This window comes from Anser cygnoides, unplaced genomic scaffold (assembly GCF_040182565.1).
Source record: "Anser cygnoides isolate HZ-2024a breed goose unplaced genomic scaffold, Taihu_goose_T2T_genome scaffold_45_1, whole genome shotgun sequence".
Lineage (NCBI taxonomy): Eukaryota > Metazoa > Chordata > Aves > Anseriformes > Anatidae > Anser > Anser cygnoides.
This window is the reverse complement of record NW_027103069.1, coordinates 622690-647313: the sequence shown is the minus strand read 5'-3', so window position 1 is coordinate 647313 and position 24624 is coordinate 622690. Positions and strand designations below refer to the sequence as shown.

At 46.6% G+C, this 24624-nt stretch overlaps 1 pseudogene; it reads right to left on the bottom strand.

Annotated features, from left to right (window-relative positions):
• The window catches only part of LOC136789440 (BDNF/NT-3 growth factors receptor-like), a 153704-nt pseudogene extending 137585 nt beyond the window's left edge, over positions 1–16119 (bottom strand).
• Positions 16120–24624: the final 8505 nt, after the last annotated feature.

Here is a 24624-nt window from a genome sequence, read left to right as displayed (position 1 = left end):
TTTTTTCTCCTTTTGCTTTCATGTGGTCTTTGCATGTTTTTTTTTTTCTTTTCTTTTTATTAAAGTGCTCCTTATCTTAACCCATGGGCTTTTATTTTTATTCATTATACTTTCTTCCCCTGTCCTTCTGAGGAGACAGGGCTGAGAGAGTGGAATAGTGGTGTTTAGCTGCCCATTGGTTGTTAAACCACCACAGGGTAATTAAACAGAAACTTTTAAATGGAAAACAAATTGCACAGGGGTATTCTTTTTATTTAGGAAAAATATGTGGTCTATGCATTTCAGTTATTGTCTATTTCTCTAAACCTCAATGTATCTCTGTATAAATAATAATCTCTCTAGGGATTTTTTTTTTTTATTTCTGCATTGTAGGAATCTACATTACATTTTCAGAAGTCAGCTGGGCACATGAAAGGAGAATCTCAAATGTATTCAGCTGTTAAAGTATTCAAATCAATGACTAACTGGTTTTCAAAAAAGCACCTTGTCCTGGTTTCGGCTAGGATAGTTAATTTTCCTCCTAGTAACTGGTATGGTACTGTGTTTTTGGATTTAGAATGAGAACAATGCTGATAACTCGCTGACGTTTTAGTTGTTGCAGAGCAGTGATTACCCTAAGTCAAGGACTTTTCAGCTTCTCATGCCGCCCTGCCAGTGAGGAGGCTGGGGGTACACAAGAAGCAGGGAGGGGACAGAACCAGGACACACCTGAACAGATATGAAGTGTAAATTCTATTGTAGTCAATAGAAATATTATTCTTAATCAGCTTAATACTTTGGACAATTCCAGTAAATGATTTCTTCAACCTTAGATACCAAAATGCCTTTGAAATCTGGTTGCTGGAAACTCCATTGAAATTCAGAAACTGTATGGAAGACAAGGTGCAAGAAAAGGCTTTTGATCACCAAGAGGACTTCCTTGAGCAGCACTGAGTTGTATGTGAGGGTTGGAGTAAGAGTTAAGGAGATGGGAAGCTCTCTTCACAAAGGCCCTTCCTTCCCAACTTACTTCCTCCCTGCCCCCATTTGTTTCCCATAGCACTGGAAAGAAAGATAGAAAACTGGATGACTGTTTCTATCATGTGGTTGTTTGTTCCCAAGACTGTATAATGAGAAGACAAATCTAATTTCAAACAGTCCCTCAGTGTTTTGGGTTTACGTTGCAAAAGCTTGGTAGCAGGGGGGGCTGCAGGGGTGGCCTCTGTGAGAATACAGAAGCTGACCCATATTAGATAAGGGCCAGTTCAAGCTGGCTCCAAAAGGGACCCACCAGAGCTGAGACAATAAGCAATGTTGTTTGTGCCTCTGCGAGAGTATATTTAAGAAAGGGAAAAAACCTGAGGCACAACAATAGCTGGGAGAGCAAGGAGTGAGAAACATGCTTGCAGACGCCAAGGTCAGTGAAGAAGGAGTGGGAGGAGGTACTCCAGGTGCCAGAGCTGAAGTTCCCCTGCAGCCCGTGGACAGGACCATAGTGGAATACATTGTCTCCCTGCAGCCCACGGTGTACCACAGCAGAGCAAATATCCATGCTGCAGCTTGTGGAGGTGCCCACAGTGAAGCAAGTGGATCTGGCCTGAAGGAGGCTGCGGCCTATGGAGAGCCCGCACCAGAGCAGACTACGTGCCAGACCTGTAGCTCATGGAGAGGAGTCCACACAGGAGCATGTGATCTGGTGGGAGCTGCTGCCCATGGGGGACCCATGTTGGAGCAGTGTACTCCTGATGGATGGACCCATATTTGGAGCAGTTCTTGAAGAGCTGCTGCCTGTGGGAAGCCCACGTAGGACCAGTTCGGGAAGGACTGTATCCTGTGGGAGGGACCTCCCTTTGGAGCAGGGGAAGAGAGTGACCGTGAAGGAGCAGCAGAAATGAAGCTTTATGGGCTAACCCCAACCCCCATTCCCCTGTGCTACTCAGGGGGAGAATGTAAAAGAGGGTGGATGGGGGGGGGGGGGGGGGGGGGGGGGGAAGGTGTTTTTAGTTTGATTTTAGTTTCTCCCTGTTCTAGTAGGTAATAAATTATATTAATCTCCCTGCACTGAGCCTGTTTTACTCATGACAATAATTGTTGAGTGATCTCCTTGTCCTTACCTCTACCTGTGAGATGTTGTGTTTTTTTTTTTCTTTTTGTCATATTTTCTCTCCCTTTCACTTTGAGGAGGGGGAATGAGAGCGCAGTTCTTATGGAGTTTAGCTGTCCAGCTGGGTAAAACCATCACACTCAGTTTATATCCTTTTGAGGGAAACACAGATCTGACAGAATTTTGAACTGTCATTATGAATATTTTTTTCAGATATAGTTCCAGTTTTAATCTTTCTAAAATGAAGCCATTCTTACACAGCCCTTCTCATTTCTGAGTATTGTTTAGGATTTGTTTAGATTTCATTTCTTAGACTGTCTTTCAAGGATATACTCTCATTTTTTGGCACGCACAGCTTGAAGGCCTGTGGCAGCCTTAATAAAAAATAGCTGAAAAGAATACTCATCAAGGGGAACACGTCCTGCACAAAGTGTGGAGGAACAGAGAAAGGGAGAAACAAATGGAAAAGGAAAAAAACACAAACATACAGGCAAAAACCACCTCAGTCTCAAAATTTGTCAAAGAATGAATGATACATGATTAATATGCTCCAATCAGTTGCTGAGTGCCTGCTCAGCAACTCTTCCTTCTCCGTATCCTTTGTCACCGGGGCACTCGCCCCATTCAGCTGCAGGCCGACATTTTCCCCAACCTTCCTTTTTCTACTGATGTACTTGAAAAAGCCCTTCTTGTTGTCCTTGACATCCCTTGCAAGATTTAATTTCAATTGGGCCTTGGCCTTCCTTGTCACATTCCTGCATACTCTGACAGTGTCCCTATATTCCTCCCAAGTGGTCTGTCCCTTTTTCCACATGCTGTCAACTTCCTTCCTCTGTCTGAGCTTTGACAGGTGCTCCCTACTCATCCATGTAGGTCTCCTGCCCACTTTGCTTGCCTTCTTACTCATAGGGATGCACCGATCTTGAGCTTGGAGGAAGTGATACTTGAATACTGACCAGCTGTCTTGGATCCCCTTCCTTCCAGGACCTTAACCCATGGAATTCTTCCAAGTAGAAGCATGGGTTCACCAAGGGGAAATCATGCTTGATCGTGCTTGTTCCTTCTATGATGGAATGACTAGCTGGGTGGATGAGGGGAGAGCAGTGGATGTTATCTACCTTGACTTCAGCAAGGCTTTCAACACTGTCTCCCATAACATCCTCCTAGGAAAGCTCCGGAACTGTGGGATCCATGAATGGACAGTGGGGTGGATCGAGAACTGTCTGGATGGCAGAGCTCAGAGGGTTGTGCTCAACGGTTCCGAGTCTAGTTGGAGGCCTGTAGCTAGCGGTGTCCCCCAGGGGTCAGTACTGGGTCCAGTCCTGTTCAACCTATTCCTCAGTGGCCTGGATGATGGAATAGAGTGCACCCTCAGCAAGTTTGTGGATGACACAAAACTGGGAGGAGTGGCTGATAACCCAGAGGGCTGTGCTGCCGTTCAGAGGGACCTGGACAGGCTGGAGCATTGATTCTACTGGTCAAAGGAAATGGCTTTGAAAGGACCAGTCAAATCTGGCAGATCAATGCATGGTTGTGGGACTGGTGTTATAGCCAGGGATATGTTTTTTTAGACCATGGGACTCTCTTTGAGAAAGTTGTCCAGGGAAAGGAACCTCAATCCACCTGACTCTTATTGGTTCGATGCCAGCATGAGCAATAGATGCCCAGAGCCTGGAAAGGGATCAGAGGTCAGCGGGAGATCACCTGAAGAGAAGCACAAAGGAATACCAACCACTCCAGCCAATAAAAGTTTCATCAGAGGTCCAACTTAAATGCCTCTACACAAATGTGTGTAGCATGAGGAATAAGACAAGAGGAAATGGCCTTAAGTTGCTCCAGGGGAGGTTTAGGTTGGATATTAGGAAACATTTCTTCACTGAAAGGGTTGTGAAGTATTGGAATAGGCTGCCCAGGGAAGTAGTTGAGTCATCATCCCTGGGGGTCTTCAAAAAATGTGTGGATGTAGTGCTTAGTGACATGGTTTAATGATGGACTTGGCAGTGCTAGGTTAAAGGTTGAACTAGATGATCTTAGAGGTCTTTTCCAACCTAAATGATTCTATGATTCTATGAGTTAGAGATGTGCGCATGCCTGCAGGGCTATGATCTTACTGGCATCATGGGGATGTGGTGGGATGGCTTCCATGACTGGAGTGTTGGAATGGAAGGATAAAGGCTCTTTAAGAAAGACAGGCAGGGGAGAAGAGGAAGGGGTGTCACCCTCTATGTCAAGGACCAGCTGGACTGCATGGAGCTCTGCCTGGGGACGGATGAGGAGCCGACCTAGAGTTTATCGGTAAGGATCAAAGAGAGGCGAGGGACAAGTGACATTATAGTGGGGGTCTGCTACAGGCCACCAGACCAGGAAGACTGAGCAGATGAGGCACTCTATAGACAGATAGGAGCAGCCTCACATTCACAAGCCCTGGTCCTCATGGGGGACTTCAACCACCCCGATATCTGTTGGAGGGACAGAACAGCAAGGCATAGGCAATCCAGGAGGTTCTTGGAATGCATTGATGATAAATTCCTTCTCTAAGTGGTAGAGGAGCCAATGAGGAGAGGTCCTGTACTGGACCTTGTTCTCACCAACAAGGAGGGATTGATGGGGAATGTGAAGCTCAAGGGCAGCCTTGGCTGCAGTGTCCATGAAATGGTGCAGTTCAAGATCCTTAGGGTAGCGAGGAGGGAACACAGAAAGCTTACTACCCTGGATTTTGGGAGAGCAGACTTTGCCCTCTTCAAGGATCTGCTTGGTAGAGTACTGTGAGATAAAGTCCTGGAGGGAAGAGGGGACCAAGAAAGGTGGTTAATATTCAAGGATCACCTCCTACGAGTTCAGGAACGATGCATCTCAGCAAAGAGGAAGTCAGGCAAAAATGCCAAGAGGCCTGAAAGGATGAACAAGGAGCTCCTAGCCAAAAGCAAAAACAAAAAAGGAAGCCCACAGAGGGAGACATACAGGGATGTCAAGGGCAACAAGAAAGGCTTTGATGGGTACATGAGTTATTAAAGGAAGACTAGGGAAAATGTGGGCCTTCTCTGGAAGGAAACAGGAGACCTGGTTACCTGGACTATTGTGGTGGTTTCACCCTGTGTTGGTTTTACTCAGCTGAGACAACTGAGCTCCACCACAACCACTCTCTCACTCCCCCTCCTCAAAGTCAAAAGGGGGAGAAAATACGATGAAAAGGGCTCAAGCCCTTTGAATTTTAGCTTTTTTTGTTTGTGTGTGAGTTCTATTTGTGCCTTTTAATTCAGTGTCCTGTATTCAGCATGCAACATTTAAGAGACCAATATTATGCAATTATACCAACATTTTTTTATTACTTTTTATTAGGCTGGGCTGTCTTATTCAGTCTAATAGAATTGCATAAACATTTAATAACACATTTGTCTGTAGTTGTTAAATTTAGATCATTCAAAATAAAGCATCTCAGTTGGGGGGGTAAAAAGTGTGCCAAGTCATGAATGATGAGTTGTCTTCTGGAAGGAATGAAAGATAGGCAGAGATTCAAGAGTTAATCTAAAAAGGAAATGTATATACTGGTAAGAAACTTGGATCCTATCTTGATAACAATAAAGTCTGAGTCTCTGTTCTTAATGAAGTATAAAACCTTCATTTTAATCATGCAGAAAAAAAAAAAAAAACAAAACAAAAAACTTGAGGTGGACTAAAAACTGTCTCGGGCCCAGAGTTTAGTGGTCAGTGACACCAAGCCTACCTGGAGGCCAATAACTAGCTGTGTACCCCAGGGGTCAATACTGGGTCCAGTCCTGTTCTGCGTCTTCATTAATGATCTGACATTATTATTACAAAAACATGCTCACCCCAATGAATTTTTGGCCTCATCAGACCAGTCATCCCATCCAAATGCCCATAAAAGCCTTTAAGAAACATTTTCTATGCTCTATTAGAGCATTTTCTATGTGACTATTGTACACAAACATGCATGTTAAAATCCATACTTTTTGTTAGCTAAACCATTTCAAGAGCTGTGTTTTTGAAACTTTGATTCTTTCATGAATTCAACCAAAGGCTGTGCTGGGAGACATTCAGGTAGGTGAGACAAGAGCATTTGCACTATGCTAAAAAATAAATACCTCTGTAGACTACAGAAAATCTGTGTTGGAATGGTCTCCTGAATTTCTCCTGTCTTACTGAGGGCCTTTTAAAGTACCACCCTGTGGTGGGTTGACATTGGGTAGCTGCCAGACCCCCATTCAGCCGCTCTGTCAATCCCCCTCCTGTGGTGGTTTTACTCGGGTGGGCAGGCAAGCTCCACCTCAGCCACTCGCTCACTCCCCCTCCTCAAAGAGAAAGGGGCAGAAAATACAATGAAAAGGGCTCAAGGGTTGAGATAAGGATGGGGAGATCACACAGTAATTATCATGATGGGCAAAACAGACTCAGCATAGGGAGATAGTAAGATTTATTGCCTATTACTAACAAGCTAGAGAAGCGAGAAACAAAGGAAAGAAACCAAAAGCACCTTCCCCCCCATCCACCCTCTTCCACCTCCTCCCCCCGAGCGGCGCAGGGGAACGGGGGAATGGGGGTTATGGTCACTCTATAGCGCTGCTTCGCCGCTGCTCCTTCTCGGTCACTCTCGTCCCCTGTGCTGTGGGGTCCCTCCCACGGAATACAGTCCTTGGTGAACTGATCTGACGTGGGCTGCTCACAGGCAGCAGCTCTTCAAGAACTGCTCCAGATATGGGTCTGTACCACGGGGTCCATCCCTCAGGAGCAAACTGCTCCAACCTGGGTCCCCCACGGGCAGCAGCTCCTGCCAGGTCACCTGCTCCTGTGTGGTCTCCTCTCCACGGGCTACAGGTCCGGCCTGGAATCTGCTCAGGCGAGGGTCCTCCACAGACCGCAGCCTCCTTCAGTGCAGGTCCACCTGCTCCACCGTGGTCTCCTCCACGCGCTGCAGCGTGGAACCCTGCTCCACCGTGGTACTCCATGGGCTGCAGGGGGACAGCCTGCTTCACCATGGTCCTTACCAGAGGTGACAGGGGACTTCTGCTCCGGCTCCCCCTCCTTCTTCACTGACCTTGGCACCTGCAAGTCTGTTCCTCCCTCCTCTCACTCTCCCAGCTGCTGTGTGGCAGCAGCGTTTTGTTTGTTTTTGTTTTGTTTTGTTTTTTTGTTTGTTTTTGTTTTTTTTTCCTGTCTTAAATATGCTCTCACAGAGGCTCAAACAACATCGTTTATTGGCTCGGCTCTGGTCAGCAGTGGGGCCCTTATCTAACATGGGGCAGCTTCTAGATCCTTCTCACAGAAGCCACCCCTATGGCCCCCTGCTACCAATACCTTGCCACGTAAACCCACTACACCTCCTCAACAGTATGGGGGGGAGAAAATAATATGGAAAAACTCATGGGTTCAGATAAAGGCAGGGAGATCACTTTCCAATTACTATCACAGGCATGACAGACTCAACTTGGGGAACATGAATTTAATGTATCGCCAATTAAAAATAGAGTTGGATGGTGAGAAACGAAGACAAAACCTAAAACACTCCCCCCCCCCCCTTTTTTTCCCAGGCTCAACTTCACTCCTTCATTCCCAACTCCTTAATTTAATTTCCTCCTCCACTCTGTGCCAAGTAGCACAGGTGGGATGGGGAATGGGAAATGGGGGGTGAGGTGGGGGGGGGGGGAGGCATTTAATATTTATTCTACTGGCCCACCCCTGCATTCTTTTTACCAGTAAAATTGGTATCTTGATCACTCTGTATGTCTTTGGGAGTTCCATACATTTGAATAAGCTCAGTGATGGCTTTCATAGTGGTCTCATGGTTAGCCTTGTAGGGTAGGTAAATAAATAACAGGCCAGAGAAATGATCAACAGCATTAAGAACGTACCACTTTTGTTGGCTACCTGGAAAGAAAGCCTATATAATCTACTTGCTATATTTCTCCAGCCTTTGTGCCCTGACAAAGCTGCCCCCTAGGTCCTGCCAAACATGGTGAGTCCAGCTCAGTACATACAGTGCATTTTTGGTGTGTTTCTTTCTGGGCAGCAGTTGTGCTGCCCAAGATGCAGTTCTTTGTATTACCATAATTTCTAACTCAAAAGGAACTCCTCATCGTCCAAGATTCAGAATTGCATGCTGACAGAAGACATCTTTAGCTTGGTTAAAAACAGCACATTGAAGAGCCGCCCCCCCCCCCCCCCCCCACACACACACACCTCCTAATCGAAAGGCGTATTCTTTTTTACTAAAGCCTGAATAGGTTGCAGTATATATCTTAAATGAGGTATAAAAGTATGCCAATACCTCTTCAATCCCAGAAACAATTGCACTTGCTTCACTGTTGTGGGCTGTGAAAAACAAGCAATCATTTCTATGGTTTTGCAGGGAATATTTTGTTGAGGTCCTGACCGTAATACCCTCAGAAATATTACTTCTTTACAAGGGCCTTGGACCTTATTAGGTCCACCATAGTGTTTGTAAACTGTCTAATATAGTGGTTTTTTTCTGATTTAACAGCTTGCTCTGTAAGGTCCCTCAATAACATGTTGTCAACGTGGCTGAGGTGATCGGCTCCGGGGCAAATGCTGCAGTGGAGCAGGGGATCAAGGCAGACAGGGCTTTTTTCCTGCATTTAGGCCACTCGAGGCAGCTGAGGGAGCGGCCAGGACCTGGCTACCCAGACAGAGGTCTTGGGGAAACACGCAACCATCCAGGTCTTGGACTGCAGGGTGTGCCCGAGTCTTCTGTCAGCGTCTGACAGCAGCAGCAGTGGGTATGCCTGTGGGCAGTGTGCCTAGGCTGAAGAACTGCTCAGCCTGGTGGCAGAGCTTCGGGAGGAGGTGAGTAGGCTGAGGAGCATCAGGGAGTCAGAGAGGGAAATTGACTGGTGGAAGCATACTCTACCATCCCTGAAACAGACTCATGAGTCAGCCACCACACAAGAAACAAAGGTTCCCCCATCCCACCAGGCAGTAGGAGGGGACCTAGGATATGGCGGGGAATGGAAGCTGGTTTCTGCTCGGGGTGGTAGGTGAGACCTTCCCTGCCATCCTCACCTTCCCGACTACCCTTATGTAACAGGTATGGGGCTCTGGAATTTGACAGTCAAGCAAACGACAATGTAGACGAAAGCCCGTCCCGGTTGAAAGGGGTGCCTAAGGCAAGGCAGCCTACCGCCCCCCCCCCCCTCCCCCCCTGCATCACTACATCTTCTATCAAGAAAGAAAGAAGGGTTATCGTCATAGGGGACTCCCTTCTGAAAGGGACAGAAGGCCCGATTTGCCATCCGGACCCAACCCACAGAGAAGTCTGGGGCTCGAGTAGGAGACATAGCTAGAAAAGTCACTCACCTGGTACGGCCCTCTGACTACTACCCGTTACTGTTTTTTCAAGCTGGTAATGATGAAGGAGCAAGGAGAAGTCCAAGGGCAATCAAAAGGGACTTTAGGGCTTTGGGGCGACTACTTAAAGGATCAGGGGCACAGGTTGTGTTTGCCTCTGTCCTTCCGATAGGGGGGAATCGAGGCTGACAAGCAGACTCATCACATTAACACGTGGCTTCGGGACTGGTGCAACCGGCAGAATTTTGGGTTTTTCGATCACGGGAAGGTCTATGCGACAGCGGGCCTGCTGGCACCAGATGGGATGCGCCTCTCTCGGAGGGGGAAAAGGATTTTTGCTAAGGAGTTAGCGGGGCCGACAGATAGGGCATTAAGCTAGAGTCGAAAGGGGAAAGGGATAAAACCAGGCCTGCCAGTGATAAGCTATGGGATGGCGCGCTAGAATCAGAGGGACTAGTGTGCTAGCGAGGTCCTTTGGTCTGCTCCACAAGGTGCTGCGTGCAATGAGGCGCATTTGAAGTGCTTCTACACCAATGCACTCAGCATGAGGAAGAAGCTAGAGGAGCTAGAAGTCTTGGCCCAGTCCCAGAGCTACGATAACATTGGCATAAGTGAAATCCGGTGGGATGAGTCCTGTGACTGGTGTGTTACAATAGATGGTTACAGGCTCTTCAGGAGGGACGAGTAGGGCAGGCGAGGTGGGAAGTTGTCACTGTATGTAAAGGAGGGGCTGGACTGTGTGGAGCTTGAAGTTGGCGACGGCAAAGTCGCTGGCTGACATCATCGCAGGACCTCTCTCAATTATTTTTCAACGATCTTGGGAATCCGGAGAGGTCCTGGTTGACTGGAAGCTGGCAAATGTGCCAATTTTCAAGAAGGGCAAGAAAGAAGACCCTGGCAACTACAGGCCTGTCAGTCTCACGTCAGTGCCAGGTAAAGTTATGGAGAAGATGATTCTTGAAGTTACTGAGGTGCACCTGGGGGACAGTGCAGTCATTGGTCCCAGCCAACATGGGTTCACGAGGGGTAGGTCCTGCCTAACAAATTTGATTTCCTTTTATGATAAGATCACCCATCTAGCTGACCAAGGGAAACCAGCTGATGTGATCTTTTTGGACTTCAGCAAAGCTTTTGACACGGTTTCCCATAGGATCCTACTGGACAAAATGTCCAGCATACAACTTAACAAAAACATCATACGATGGGTGAGCAATTGGCTGACAGGCAGGGCTCAAAGGGTTGTGGTAAATGGGGCCACATCTGGCTGGCGGATGGTCACTAGTGGGGTCCCTCAAGGCTCCATTTTAGGGCCAGTCCTCTTCAATGTCTTTATAAATGATTTGGATGTAGGACTAGAAGGTGTTTTGAGCAAATTTGCCGACGACACCAAACTTGGAGGAGTTGTGGACTCGGATGAGGGTGGAAAGGCCTTGCAGAGAGATCTGGACAGACCGGAGAGCTGGGCAATCACCAACCACATGAAGTTTAACAAAGGCAAGTGCCGGGTCCTGCACCTGGGACAGGGCAACCCTGGCTATACGTACAGACTGGGCGACGAGACGCTGGAGAGCAGCCCCGCAGAGAGGGATCTGAGGGTTGTGGCTGATAGCAAGCTGAATATGAGCCAGCAGTGTGCTCTGGCAGCCAGGAGGGCCAACTGTATCCTGGGATGCATCAAGCACGGCATCGCTAGTCAGTCGAGGGGAGTGATTGTCCCGCTCTACTCTGCGCTGGTGCAGCCTCACCTCGAGTACTTTGTGCAGTTCTGAGCACCACAGTACAAAAAGGATGTGAAACTGTTGGAGAGTGTCCAGAGGAGGGCTATGAAGATGGTGAAGGGCCTAGAGGGGAAGACATATGAGGAGCGGCTGAGGTCACTGGGCCTGTTCAGCCTGGAGAAGAGGAGGCTGAGGGGGGACCTCATCGCAGTCTACAACTTTCTCATGAGGGGGAGTGGAGAGGCAGGTGACCTATTCTCTGTAATCACCAGTCATAGGACCCGCGGGAACAGTGTCAAGCTGAGGCAGCGGAAGTTTAGGCTGGACATCAGGAAGAGGTTCTTCACCGAGAGGGTGGTCGCACACTGGAACAGGCTCCCCAGTGAAGTAGTCACTGCACCAAGCCTGTCTGAATTTAAGAAGCGATTGGACTGTGCACTTAGTCACATGGTCTAAACTTTTGGGCAGACCTGTGCGGTGCCAGGAGTTGGACTTGATCATCCTTATGGGTCCCTTCCAACTCGGGATATTCTATGATTCTATGATTCTGTGACATATGGTTCTCTCCCTGATAGAATAATAGAAACAAATTTGAAATATTTTACTATGCTTAGTTAGATAGAAGGAAGACTAGAAACTTTGTATGTCTAATGCTACCTTACTCACTAAAGAATCAGCCTTATCTGTAAGACCATACAGAATTGTAACACAGGACGGGGGAAGGAGGTGGGGGGTGGGGGGGGGTGGGGGTGGGGCAAGATAACCTAGGCCTGTAGGATGTGCCTGTAAAGAACAGGTGAGGAAGTCATGGTATTCACGTCTTTGGATACGTAAATAGTTTAGTATGCATGGCTAAGTTGGAACAACAAGGTAAGAAAGCAGAGCATGAGCAAGAACTGGGTTCAAGCAGTGAACATAGTGAGGAAGACTACCGATGACCACCAGAGATCCCCAGAAGACCACCAGTGGAAACAAATGCGCATGTGTCAGGAACATTTATATATTTTAACGAATTATGGGAAATAGTATGAATAAGTTAATTATTTATCAGAAATCTAATGAATATGTATGTTTTAATTGTATATGACCCCTGTAGCCTGGACAATTTGGCACGCACACTAGGTGGAGCGATCCCCTGTGCATCCGGTGCTGCAATTGAAGAATGCCTGCTTTCTAAAACTCAAAAGTGAGTCTTAAGAGAGTTTCTTTGACCAACTTTTACCATATCACTGTCCTGTTCTGTTTTTAATGGCAATAAATTAATCTTCCCCAAGTTGAGTCTGTTTTTCCTGTGCTGCTAATTGGTGAGCAATCTCCCTGTCCTTATCGCTGTCCACTAGCATTTTCATCTTATTTTCTCTCCCTGTCCTGCTGAGGAGGGGAGGTGAGAGAGTGGCTCAGTGGGTAACTGTCAGCCAGCTAAGGTTAACCCAACAAATCAACTGAAACTGGATGCTCTATGGGAGAGGGGATCATATAAGGAATGCAATGGTAACAGGTGATATGGGAGGCATGTACAGAGAATGTGCTTAAAGATTCTGAGTAGCTTATGTTACAGGATACAACTCTAGTATTTATAAGCTAACAGCTTGGCCATGGATTTCCTCCCCATGCCACAAAAAAGCTGATAGCTGCTATTCTTTCTCCGGTTCCACTCATGAAGTTAAGCACATGGTAGTGAACAGCAAATGCTGTAAATGTCATGACTTGCCACATAGTACAAAGCCAACATTAACAACAATAGTCAGTGTACACAGTCCTGTTTATCCTAGAGATCCTAGAAGCCCTTTGTAAACTTCACAGATCACTTTATGACAACCAAGTTAAGGGAAAATGGCCAGGGTCAGAATGAAAACGAGTGCCATGGGCTACCCTTACCCACCCAGTCACAGCCCTCACCAGTGACACAAAACAAACCTTCAGCCATAAGCAGTAAGACTCAAGAATTGGCTTAAAGCAGGTAATAATTGCTGTCAGCTTTTAAGGTGCTGAACATATAACCATTTCTGCCTTAGTCTCTTCCTGAGTAAAATAACTGTTCCATCCAGTGCTGCTGACCATTATTTGTATCTATTTAAGTAAACTGAAACATTATACAATACCCAAAAGTTACAATTTCCATTTTTCTTAGCAATGTATAAGAACATACTTTAATAGCTTTTAAGTTTTGGGACAAATTTGATAATCTACTCTTCATTTTTATTTGCTGTTTTTTCACTACAGCCAGGCAAACATCCCAAATTTCTACCCAGAGAAAAAAGAATGTTCTAAGATTTATTATTAGAAAATAAAGCCAGCATATATAAACAGCAGGACATGCCAATATTATTCTGATTAAGTCTTTCCAATTTTACTAAAACTAATACCAAAACTGAGTAAATACTCAGAACTAGGTTCTTCATATGCCAACACCTAAATCATCTCACAAAGACTGCTCAGTGTAAAAGCAGAATCAGTCACATGAATGCAGTAAGGTGACTGAACAAAACCTCAGTTATTACTGATTATAGTAGTTCGCTTACCCTATAGTAATCTGTGCTGTACACATCTCTAGACATCCCAAAATCCCCAATCTTCACCAGCAGGTTCTCATCAACCAGGCAATTCCGGGTAGCAAGATCTCGATGCACAAAGTGCTGTGATGCCAAGTAAACCATACCAGCTGCAATCTGCTGGGCAATGTGAATCATCTGTGATTGGGTCAGTTCAGCAGGACGGTTGCCTTCTGCCATCAGTACTGCATCTGGTCCATGTGCCCTGCACCAAAATACAAGCTGATGAAGTAATAGGACGCTTGTAAGCTAGAGAAGTGAAAGGCATTAGTGGGCCCTAAACCACAGAAGTGACTCACTCAAAAAAATGACAGAAAGAGCTATAAATTCATTGGTGAAATAGGGAAGAATTTGTCTCTTGTCTTTTTTCCCTTACTGTTTTCTTTCATGGTGAGAAAGACAGGTGGTTTGAAGAGTGTTTCGCAGTGGACAATATATTGCTCATGGGAATAAGGCAGATGATTCATAACAATGTCTAAGTATTAAATTTTTTATTTTTTATTTTTTTCTGGTGCAAGGTTAGCAAATGTAACTGTTTGGTAACTGATGAAAATATTATCACTGTCTAAGAGTGAAAGGCCATGATGTACCATGCATAGAACCACTTTTCCTATGACCAGCATTCCTTACAGGGAGACAGGCCAGTAAGCACTTGCATCTTTTCTTTAAGAAGATAGAGCTAACTTCCTTCTCAGGTGCTGTCTGAGAAACAAATGTAGCAATTTTAGATTTACAATTCTAATTTCACATCCATATGCACAGCATGATACTGATTTTGCTGATTTCAACACTGAGGGTGAGTTCTGCCCAACATGGGAATTCTCAACAATGGGAAGAGGACACAAAACACACTCTAGTTAGAACAACTAAACAGCTTCAGAAATAGTTCTTCAAGATCTAGCAAGCCCCTAAGATACACTAATCAACTGACTCATGAGAAACTTCTATATGTTCTAGGGCAAGGAAAGCCCTTTTGCATTTAGAAAGCCCAACAAAGCACTATAACGTGCTTCATCTATATTGAGGTGTCACATCACAACGATGTCATATATATATTTCACATACTGGTACCCTGAGGATATAGATAAAAATATGCCTATATAGTACCATTTTATGGCAGGCATTACTAGCCAGTCCTTAGCCAGTTAATGAGGTGATCTAACCTCATTCCTCGTTTGATGCACCCTATAATATTCTGAATACCCCTTTGTCCTGGTTTTGGCTAGGATAGAGTTAATTTTCCTCCTAGTAGTTAGTATGGTGCTGTGTTGTGGTTTAACCTGGCCGGCAGCTAAGCACCACACAGCCGTTCATACCACAAGTGGCATACCACTTGGCTGCCTTTGATTCCAGTTCATATTGGAGTTCTAGCATGTCTGGCACTGCAGCACTCAGCAGTGGTGTGACTTCATTCAGGCCACGATACTCCACTGTTAGTCTCCACTCGCCATTAGACTTTCGCACTAGCCATATGGGAATATTAAAAGGTGAATGAGTCTTGCTGATCACTCCTTGGCTCTCCAGTTGACGAATTAGCTGATGGATGGGAATCAGGGAGTCTCAGTCGATGCAATATTGCCGGTGGTGCACAGCTGTGGTAGCGATTGGCACCTGCTGTTCTTTGACCCTCAGAATCGACCATTCAACCATCAAATCCACACAGTCCAATAAACCCGATTGTCCCTTTCCTCTCCCTGGCTGCAGGAAGGGCCCCTCTAATCCTGGTCATAATATTCATTACTGTGTCTGGGGGACTGCCTGCTGAAAATTGGAGCAGAAAGTTTCTCAGATAACCCCCCTTTTGTGATTGTTTTTCCTTGCAACTCACATACCCATGCCTCTAGGGTCGAGGTAGATTTTTCCATCCCATTTTCTCATGTCCTCTCCATGGTCACGTAGGTAAAACCACAGGGTGGCACGGGGTGTGTACCCACCATATCATCTTCCTTGAACAGAAAGACGCTTACCCCTAATAGCTGAGACACTGGTTTGTACAGGTGGGGAGGAAGATAGATTCTCTTTAAGTTGGTGGACCTCTTCAGAAAGTTTCTCCAGAGTATTCTCTTTGTTATCTTTGAATTGGTGGAATTCTTGAGAAAGTTTTTCCACAGCAGAGATGCAGGCCTGTAGGGAAGAGAGACTTTCTTTGTACTGCCAGAGTTGTTCAGCCAATTCATCCACCGTGGGTTCCTCATGCTCTTTCCAGGTCATTACTGCCAATGAGCTGGCATATGATGATGGTGAACTCCGTACAAACTTCCTCCACATGGGTATGTGTATGCTTGACTTCATCTAGATCTTTGGATAGCTGGTCATTGTCTAGGTCATCATAAATCACCTCCCGTACGGCTAATTCCCTCGGGTACCGGATTCCCTTCTCCATGGTGGTCCATTTGCCTGGTAGACATACAAGATCTTCCTTGAAGGGAAGGACATACAAGTCCATGGGGCCTGGTGGGATTCATCCCAGGGTGCTTAGAGAGCTGGCTGATATCATCGCAGGACCTCTCTCAGTTATTTTTCAATGGTCTTGGGAATCTGGAGAGGTCCCAGTAGACTGGAAGCTGGCAAATGTTGTCCCAATTTTCAAGAAGGGTAAGAAAGAAGACCCTGGCAACTACAGGCCTCTCAGTCTCACGTCAGTGCCCAGTAAAATTATGGAGAAGATTATCCTTGAAGTTATTGAAGCGCACCTGGGGGACAATGCAGTCATAGGTCCCAGACAACATGGGTTCATGAGGGGTAGGTTCTGTTTGACTAACTTGATTTTCTTTTATGATAAGATCACCCATCTAGTCGATTGAGGGAAGCCAGCTGATGTGTTCTTCTTGGATTTCAGTAAAGCTTTCAATACAGTTTCTCATACGATCCTACTGGACAAAAAGTCCAGCATACAGCTAGATAAAAACATCAAACGATGGGTGAACGACTGGCTAACGGATATGGCTCAAAGCATTATGGTAAATGGGGTTTATATCAGGCTGGCAGACAGTCAGCCAGTGCTCCATTTTAGGGCCAGTTCTTTTCAATATTTTCATAAATGATTTGGATGTAGGACTAGAAGGCGTTTTGAGTAAATTTGCTGATGACACTAAACTTGGAGGAGTTGTTGACTTTGTTGAGGGTGGAAAGGCCTTGCAGAGAGATCTGGACAAACTGGAGAGCTGGGCGATCACCAACCGCATGAAGTTTAACAAGAGCAAGTGCCAGGTCCTGCACCTGGGAAGGGGCATCCCTGGCTATACGTGCTGAGTGGACGACGAGACGCTGGAGAGCAGCCCCACAGAGAGGGAGCTGGGCGTTTTGGTCGGATAGCAAGCTGAATATGAGCCAGCAGTGTGCCCTGGCAGCCAGGAGGGCCAACCGTATCCTGGGATGCATCAAGCATGGCATTGCTAGTCGGTCGAGGGAGGTGATTGTCCCGCTCTACTCTGCGCTGCTGCGGCCTCACCTCGAGTACTGTGTGCAGTTCTGGGCACCACAGTACAAAAAGGATGTGAAACTGCTGGAGAGTGTCCAGAGGAGGGCTACGAAGATGGTGAAGGGCCTAGAGGGGAAGACGTACGATGAGTGGCTGAGTTCACTTGGCCCGTTCAGCCTGGAAAAGAGGAGGCTGAGGGGAGACCTCGTCACGGTCTACAGCTTCCTCCTGAGGAGAAGTGGAGGGGCAGATGCTGATCTGTTCTGTTTAGTGACCAGTGATAGGACCCGAGGGAATGGAGTCAAGCTGCGACAGGGGAGCTTCAGGCTGGACATCAGGAAAAGGTTCTTCAATGAGGGGGTGGTCACGCACTGGAACAGGCTCCCCAGGGAAGTAGTCACGGCACCAAGTCTGTCGGAGTTTAAGAAGTGTTTGGACTGTGCACTTAGTCATATGGTCCGAATTTTTGGGTAGACCTGTGTGGTGCCAGTATTTGGACTCGATGATCTTTATGGGTCCCTTCCAACTCGGGATATTCTATGATGCTATGACACATTGATCCGTGAAACGGGTCCCATGGTCATACAACCAGACTTGCAAACAGACCTGCAAGCTTCTGAGACACAGGTTCCTACTGCCCAGAGTCAAGTCACTCAGGGATACAGCTCATTCCTTGCCCGTTACTGCATTTTCCCCAGAGTCTCATTACCCTGATGATACCCTGCTTGATGTACCAATTGCAGGTAAAAAGGATTCTCAGAAGTAATTGTGCAGTTTGATACCATCAGGCAAAATGTAAGACCACAACAGGAGTTAAATAGCTATTAGTTTATTAACGACATATTTACATTCCAATCAGCGTGAGGAGCCCCAGAGCATTGCAAGGGAAAAGCAGACAGTTGGGTCAGGCATCCAATCAAGGTTCAACTCAGGGATGTCCTTGACTCAACTTATATACTTTTTTCTTTTTAACAGCAGATGATATATTATGCCCATGTGTTTACACATCAAACAATACAATGCTGTAATGATTAGAAACTAAGGTCACTGTGACCTGATGATTAACAGCAGGGACAGGATGTTTGTTTCATGAACTAGAATTAGATCGTGTATACTAAGCCATGTCCTTGACTCCTTGCCAGTTTTCTGAGTCCTCCCCTTACAGAAGATAAAAGTTGGTAACTTCTGGGTAAAAAGGAAAAAAATTATCAGTGGAGCTCTGTGCTGATGTGCAGGCGTTCTGCGTAGTCTTCTATATAAGATTAGCATCCAGGTTTTTGTCTGATGATAGGCTTTAATAAGTGGTTCCTGCACTGAAATGCAAAGGGAAAGAGAAAGTAAGTTCCTAGTGTCTTTGTCCCCTTGTACAACCAGAATAGCACAACCTTTATTAAATTATTCCATCTTCAGTATAACTCTTCCCCCTCCAGTGCTCTCTACTAAAGCAGGATTATAGCTGAGGTTTTAAATGTACAGAAGTAAAGATGTTCCAAAACAAGATTTTCCTTCCATGGGAAAGTTCAGCATTTCAAAATTACTTTTTGCTTTAAAATCAGAATGGAAATTAAAACAGAGGACAATATTCGTTTTGTATCATTTTTGAAATTGAAATGTTGAAATGGAAAAATGTGCATCTTCAGTAACATTGAAATGTTTTGGTATTTTAAAATCAAAAGTCCATTTTGGGAAAATATTTCAAAACTGGGTTTAAGGATTTTTTTTTTTGGATCAGCATTTTATGGGAAACAAAAAGCTTTTTTTCATTTTGGTATGTTGCATTTCACTCTTTATTTTAGAAAGCCAAAAAAGTAACTGAAAATCAACATTTTTCCTGCTGCTGAATCTTTAAAACTTTATTTTACATCATTACAATTTTTCAGTCAAATTTTTTGAATTTTGAATTTCCTGGTCTTATATATGTTCAAGATTGGACACGTTTTGTTTTATTCCTATATCCGTTTCCATGAATTTTCTTGTTGAACTCATCTGGGAAGGGGAGTGACTCTAAAAGAGAAAAGGGGCTGTATGCAATTGCAAGTGATATCAAACTAGTCCAAACCTTCTTGGATTAAAGGTGAAACTCCACTGATTTCAATAGAGCTTTAAATACTGGCACCAACAGATAATTTGTCCCCTGTAGAGCTCTACTCTACTCTGTACTGGTGCAGCCTCACCTCAAGTAACTTGTGCAGTTTTGGGCGCCACAATATAAGAAGGACATAAAACTATTAGAGAGTGTCCAAAGGAGGGCAACAAAGATGGTGAAAGGGGAAGATGTATGAGAAGTGGCTGAGGTCACTTGGTTTGTTCAGCTTAGAGGAGACTGAGGGGCAATCTCATTGTGGTCTACAGCTTCCTCACAAGGGGGAGCAGAGGAGGTGATGATCTCTTCTCTCTGGTGGCCAGTGATAGGACCCAAGGGAACACCATGAAGCTGCATCAGAGGAAGTTCAGGTTGGATATTAGGAAAAGGTTCTTCACTGAAAGGGTGGTCGCGCACTGGAACAGGCTCTCCAGGGAAGTGGTCAGGCACCAAGCCTGCTGGAGTTTAAGAAGCATTTGGACAATGCTCTCGGACATACGGTTTGATGTTTGGGTGGTCCTGTATGGACTTGATGATTACAGTCACTCACTGAGGCAATCGGCTCTGGGGCAGATTCATTCTGCAGCGGAGTGGGGGATCATGGCGTGCAGGGGGTTCTCTACATGGAGGCCCCTTTGAGGCATCTGAGGGAGCCTCCAGGACCCTTGCGAGGGTGGCTGACGAGACTTGGGTGGAGCCAGGAGTGCCCTTCCTCTGTCTTATGAAGGTATCCCCTAGGGAGCGCAAGCAACCAGGAGTGTGGCAAACAGAGCAGGAAAACAGGCGTAGCACGGCAGTCAGGGTGTGGCATGGCAGTTTGCGTGGCAGTTTGTGCAGGCAGGGCACAGGGTGGGTCATTTTGTATTCTGGGATCAGCAGAGGAAGGGCCTTCTACTGCAACAGAAATGGTGTCCACCCGCTGAGCCTGATGGTCTGAGGCTGAAACCCATACGGGGGGCCACAACCACCCCAGGCAGATGCCTCCACCCAAACAGACCTCCCAAGGATCAAAACAGCTGCCCAGACCCTCAGTTCTGGGGAACTCCAGTATCTGGAAGTCCCCCTAGGGCCTGAAGGCAGAGGTGGGTGTCTTAGCTGCAAGTGTGCCCATCTGGATGAGCTTTTCAAACAGGTGGCTCTGTTGCAGGAGGAGCTCACCAGACAGTGTAGCATTCGGGAATCCGAACAGGAGACTGACAAATGGTATTAAACGTTTACTCAGTCCAAGCAACAGCCCTGTCTAAAGTCCAGGCAAGGGGTAGGGAAACAAGCGTGCAGCCCCAAATGAGCACATTTGAAAGACTCACAGGATGAGGGAGAGTGGACCCTTGTCTCTGATCAGAGACGGAGGAGGAGTCTCCCCCTTGCCCGTCAAGTGCCCTTGCGCAACAGATATGATGTTCTAGGGCAGGAAAGAGGAGACTCTGGGAGAACTAGTAAAAGCCTCAGAAAGATGAACCACAGGGAACTCAGAAAGGCCGACCACACAAAGTCGGCTCAGTCTACCACCTGCATCAGAACCAGTGCAACAAAGAAGGCATGAAGGGTGTTAGTCATTGGAGACTCCTCTCTGAGGGGCACCGAGGCTCCCATTTGCCGTTCAGACAATCTCTCCAGAGAGGTTTGCTGCCTGCCTGGGGCCCGTATTCGTGATATTACGAAGAGGCTACCAAGTCTGGTGGGTCCCAAAGACTACCACCCCTTCCTACTTTTTCAAGTAGGATCATACAACGCTGTAACAAGGAAACTCCAAAATATCAAAAAGGATTTTATGTCCCTTGGAAAGATGTTGAAGGGATTGGGAGCGCAAGTAGTGTTCTCCTCTGTCCTCCCAGCTGGTGACTGGGAACCAGGAAGAAGGAGACGAACGGGCCAAGTGAATGATTGGCTGTGAGGCTGGTGCCATGCTCAAGGCTTTGGGTTCTACGACCTTGGATGCAGTTTTGAGGGACAGGGCATGCTGATGCCAGATGGGGCGCAGCTGTCCAGGTGGGGCAAGAGTGTTCTGGGCAGCAAGTTGGCTGGGCTTATCATGAGGCCTTTACACTAGATGCGGTGGGGGAAGGGGATACGCCTCTGAGTGAAGAAAGCATACCTGAGAACACTATCACTCTAAGTAACAACAGGGAAAACACTTGTGAACTGTCCCAATGCAATCAGGAAGGGTTCTGGAAATGTGATACGATATACAGCCTAGCTGAAGTGCCTCTACACCAACGCATGCAGCATGGGAAACAAGCAGGAGGAGTTGGAGACTATGGTGCAATTAGACAAATCGTGCCTAACCAATTTGGTGGCCTTCTATGATGGAGTGACTGCATCAGTTGACAAGGGAAGACCGACCAATGTCATCTACCTGGACTTCTGCAAGGCCTTTGACACGGTCCCACATGACATCCTGGTCTCCAAATTGGAGGGATATGGATTTGAAGGGTGGACCATCCGGTGGATAAGGAGTTGGCTTGAAGGTCACACCCAGAGAATGGTGGTCAATGGCTCTATGTCCAGGTGGAGGCCGGTGACGAGTGTTGTACCTCAAGGGTCTGTCCTGGGACTGGTACTGTTTAATATCTTCATCAACGACATAGACAGTGGGATCGAGTGCACCCTCAGCAAGTTTGCAGATGACACCAAGCTGAGTGGTACAGCTGATACAATAGAAGGAAGAGATGCCATCCAAAGGGACCTGGACAGGCTTGAGAAGTGGGCCCATGTGAATCTAATTAGGTTCAGCAAGTCCAATGCAAGGTGCTGCACCAGGGTTGGGGCAATCCCAGACAGGAGTACAGACTGTGAGAAGAACTCATTGAGAGCAGCCCTGCAGAGAAGGACTTGAGGGTTCTGATGCATGAAAAGCTTGACATGAGCCAGCAGTGCACACTTGCAGCCCAGAAGGCCAACTGCATCGTGAGCTAAATTAAAAGAGGTCAAGGGAGGTGATTGTCCCCCTCTACTCTGCCCTTGTGAGGCCCCACTTGGAGTACTGCATCCAGGTCTGGAGCCCCCAGCACAAGAAAGTCGTTGATCTGTTAGAACGAGTCCAGAGGAGGGCCACAAAGATGATCAGAGGGCTGGAGCACCTCTCCTACAAAGAAAGGCTGAGAGAGCTGGGGTTGTTCAGCCTAAAGAAGAGAAGTTCTGGAGTGGCCTCATTGCAGCCTTTCAGTACCTGAAGGGGACTTATAAAAAGGATGGAGAGTGACTCTTTGCTCAGTCAGATAATGACAGGATGAGGGGGAGTGGTTTTAAACGAAAAGAGGGGAGATTTAGATTAGAGGTTAGGAGGAAATTCTTCCCTCAGAGGATGGTGAGGCACTGGAACAGGTTGCCCAGAGAGGTTGTGGATGCCCCATCCCTGGAGGTGTTCAAGACCAGGTTAGATGAGGCCCTGAGCAACCTGGTCTATCAGGTGGCATTGCTGACTATGGCAGGGGTGTTGGAACTAGATGATATTTAAGGTCCCTTCCAACCCAGGCCATTCTATGATTCTATGATTCTATGATTCTATGATTCTATGATTCTATGATTCTATGATTCTATGATTCTATGATTCTATGATTCGAGATATGACCTGTTTGCTATCATGGAAACATGGTGGGATGGAACACATAACTGGAACATTGGAATAGAGGGCTACAAACTCTTCAGAAGGGATAGACAGGGAAGGAAAGGAGGGGGTGTTGCCCTCTATGTTAGGGAAGGGATTGATTGTGAAGAGATGCTTCTGATAAACAGCCACGGACAGGTTGAGAGCTTGTGGGTAAAGAGTTAAGGAGGATAAAATAAAGGACAGGTTGTGGTTGGGATCTTCTACAGGCCACCTAATCAAGGGGAGCCTGTGGATGAGGCATTCTTGCTCTAACTGCAAGAAGCATCAAGTTCACACACTCTCATCTTGATGAGAGACTTCAACCACACGGATGTCTGCTGGGAAAACTGCACAACAGGCTGTAAGCAATCCAGGAGATACCTAGAATTTGTTGAGGATAACTTCCTGGTCCAGGTATTAGACAAACCAACCAGAGGAGAAGTTTTGTTTAAGAACCAGTTCCCTCAAAAAAAGCACGGAGGGTGTTGGTAATTGGAGATTCCTCTCTGAGAGGCGCTGAGGCACCCATTTGCCACCCAGACAATATCTCGAGAGATGTTTGCTGCCTGCCTTGGGCCCATATTCGTGACATCACAAACAGGCTACCAAGCTTGGTCAAGCTGGAGGACTATCACCCATTCCTGCTCTTTCAAGTAGGGACAACTGAGGCCGCGACAAGGAGACTTAGAAACATCAAAAGGGAATTTATGTCCCTTGGAAAGATGCTGAAGGGATCAGGAGCACAAGCAGTGTTCTCATCAGTCCTCCCAGTTGGAGACTGGGACCTGCAGAGGAGGCGGCGTATGGATCAGGTGAATGATTAGCTGGTATCATGATCAAGGTTTCAGTTTCTGTGATCTCAGGCATGCTTTTGAGAGACTGGGCATGCAGACACAGGATGGGGCACACGTGACCAAGTGGGGCAAGAGTATTTTGGGCAGCAAGCTGGCTGGACTCATTAGCAGGGCTTTAAACTAGATTCTGTGGGGGAAGGGGATGTACCTGTAAGTGACTCAAAAGCACCCCTGAATGACGATACTTGAAAAATCAACAGGGAAACACCTGTGAATCATCCCATAGTAATTAAGGACTCCTCTAAAAAGGCAAGGATGAGACCCATAGGCCAAGTGAAGTGCTTCTACACCAACGCACACTGCATGGGAAACAAGCAGGAGGAGTTGGAAGCCACGGTGCAATTAGAAAACTATAATCTAATGGCTATCACTGAAATGGGGTGCGATGAATCACACAGATGGAACACTGGAATAGAGGGCTACAAGCTTTACAGGAGTGACAAGCAGGAAAGGAAGGGTGGGGGTGTTGCCCTCTACGTTAAGATTTGGATAGACTGTGAAGAATTCCCTCTAAGAAACAGCCAAGAAAAGGCTGAGAGCCTGTGGGTAAAAATAAAAGCACAGACCAAAAACGGACATCTTGTGTCTGGGGTCTGTTGTGGTTTAACCCGGAGAGCAGCTAACCACCACACAACCATTCGCTCACCCTCCCCCCTCCCTCTCTGGGATGGGGGAAATAAACGGGAAAGTGAAGCCTGTGAGTTGAGATAAAGACAGTTTATTAAGACACGAAAATGATAATAATAATAATGATAATAGTACTACTAATAATAATGTGTACAAAACCAGTGATGCACAATGCAATTGCTCACCGCCCGCTGACCGATGCCCAGCCTATCCCCGAGCAGCCGCCCCCCCACCCCGGCCAGCCACCCCTATATATTGTTTAGCATGACGTCAGATGGTATGGAATACCCCTTTGGCCAGTTTGGGTCAGCTGTCCTGGGTCTGTCCCCTCCCAGCTCCTGCTGCACCCCTAGCCTGCTCGCTGGCAGGACAGAGCG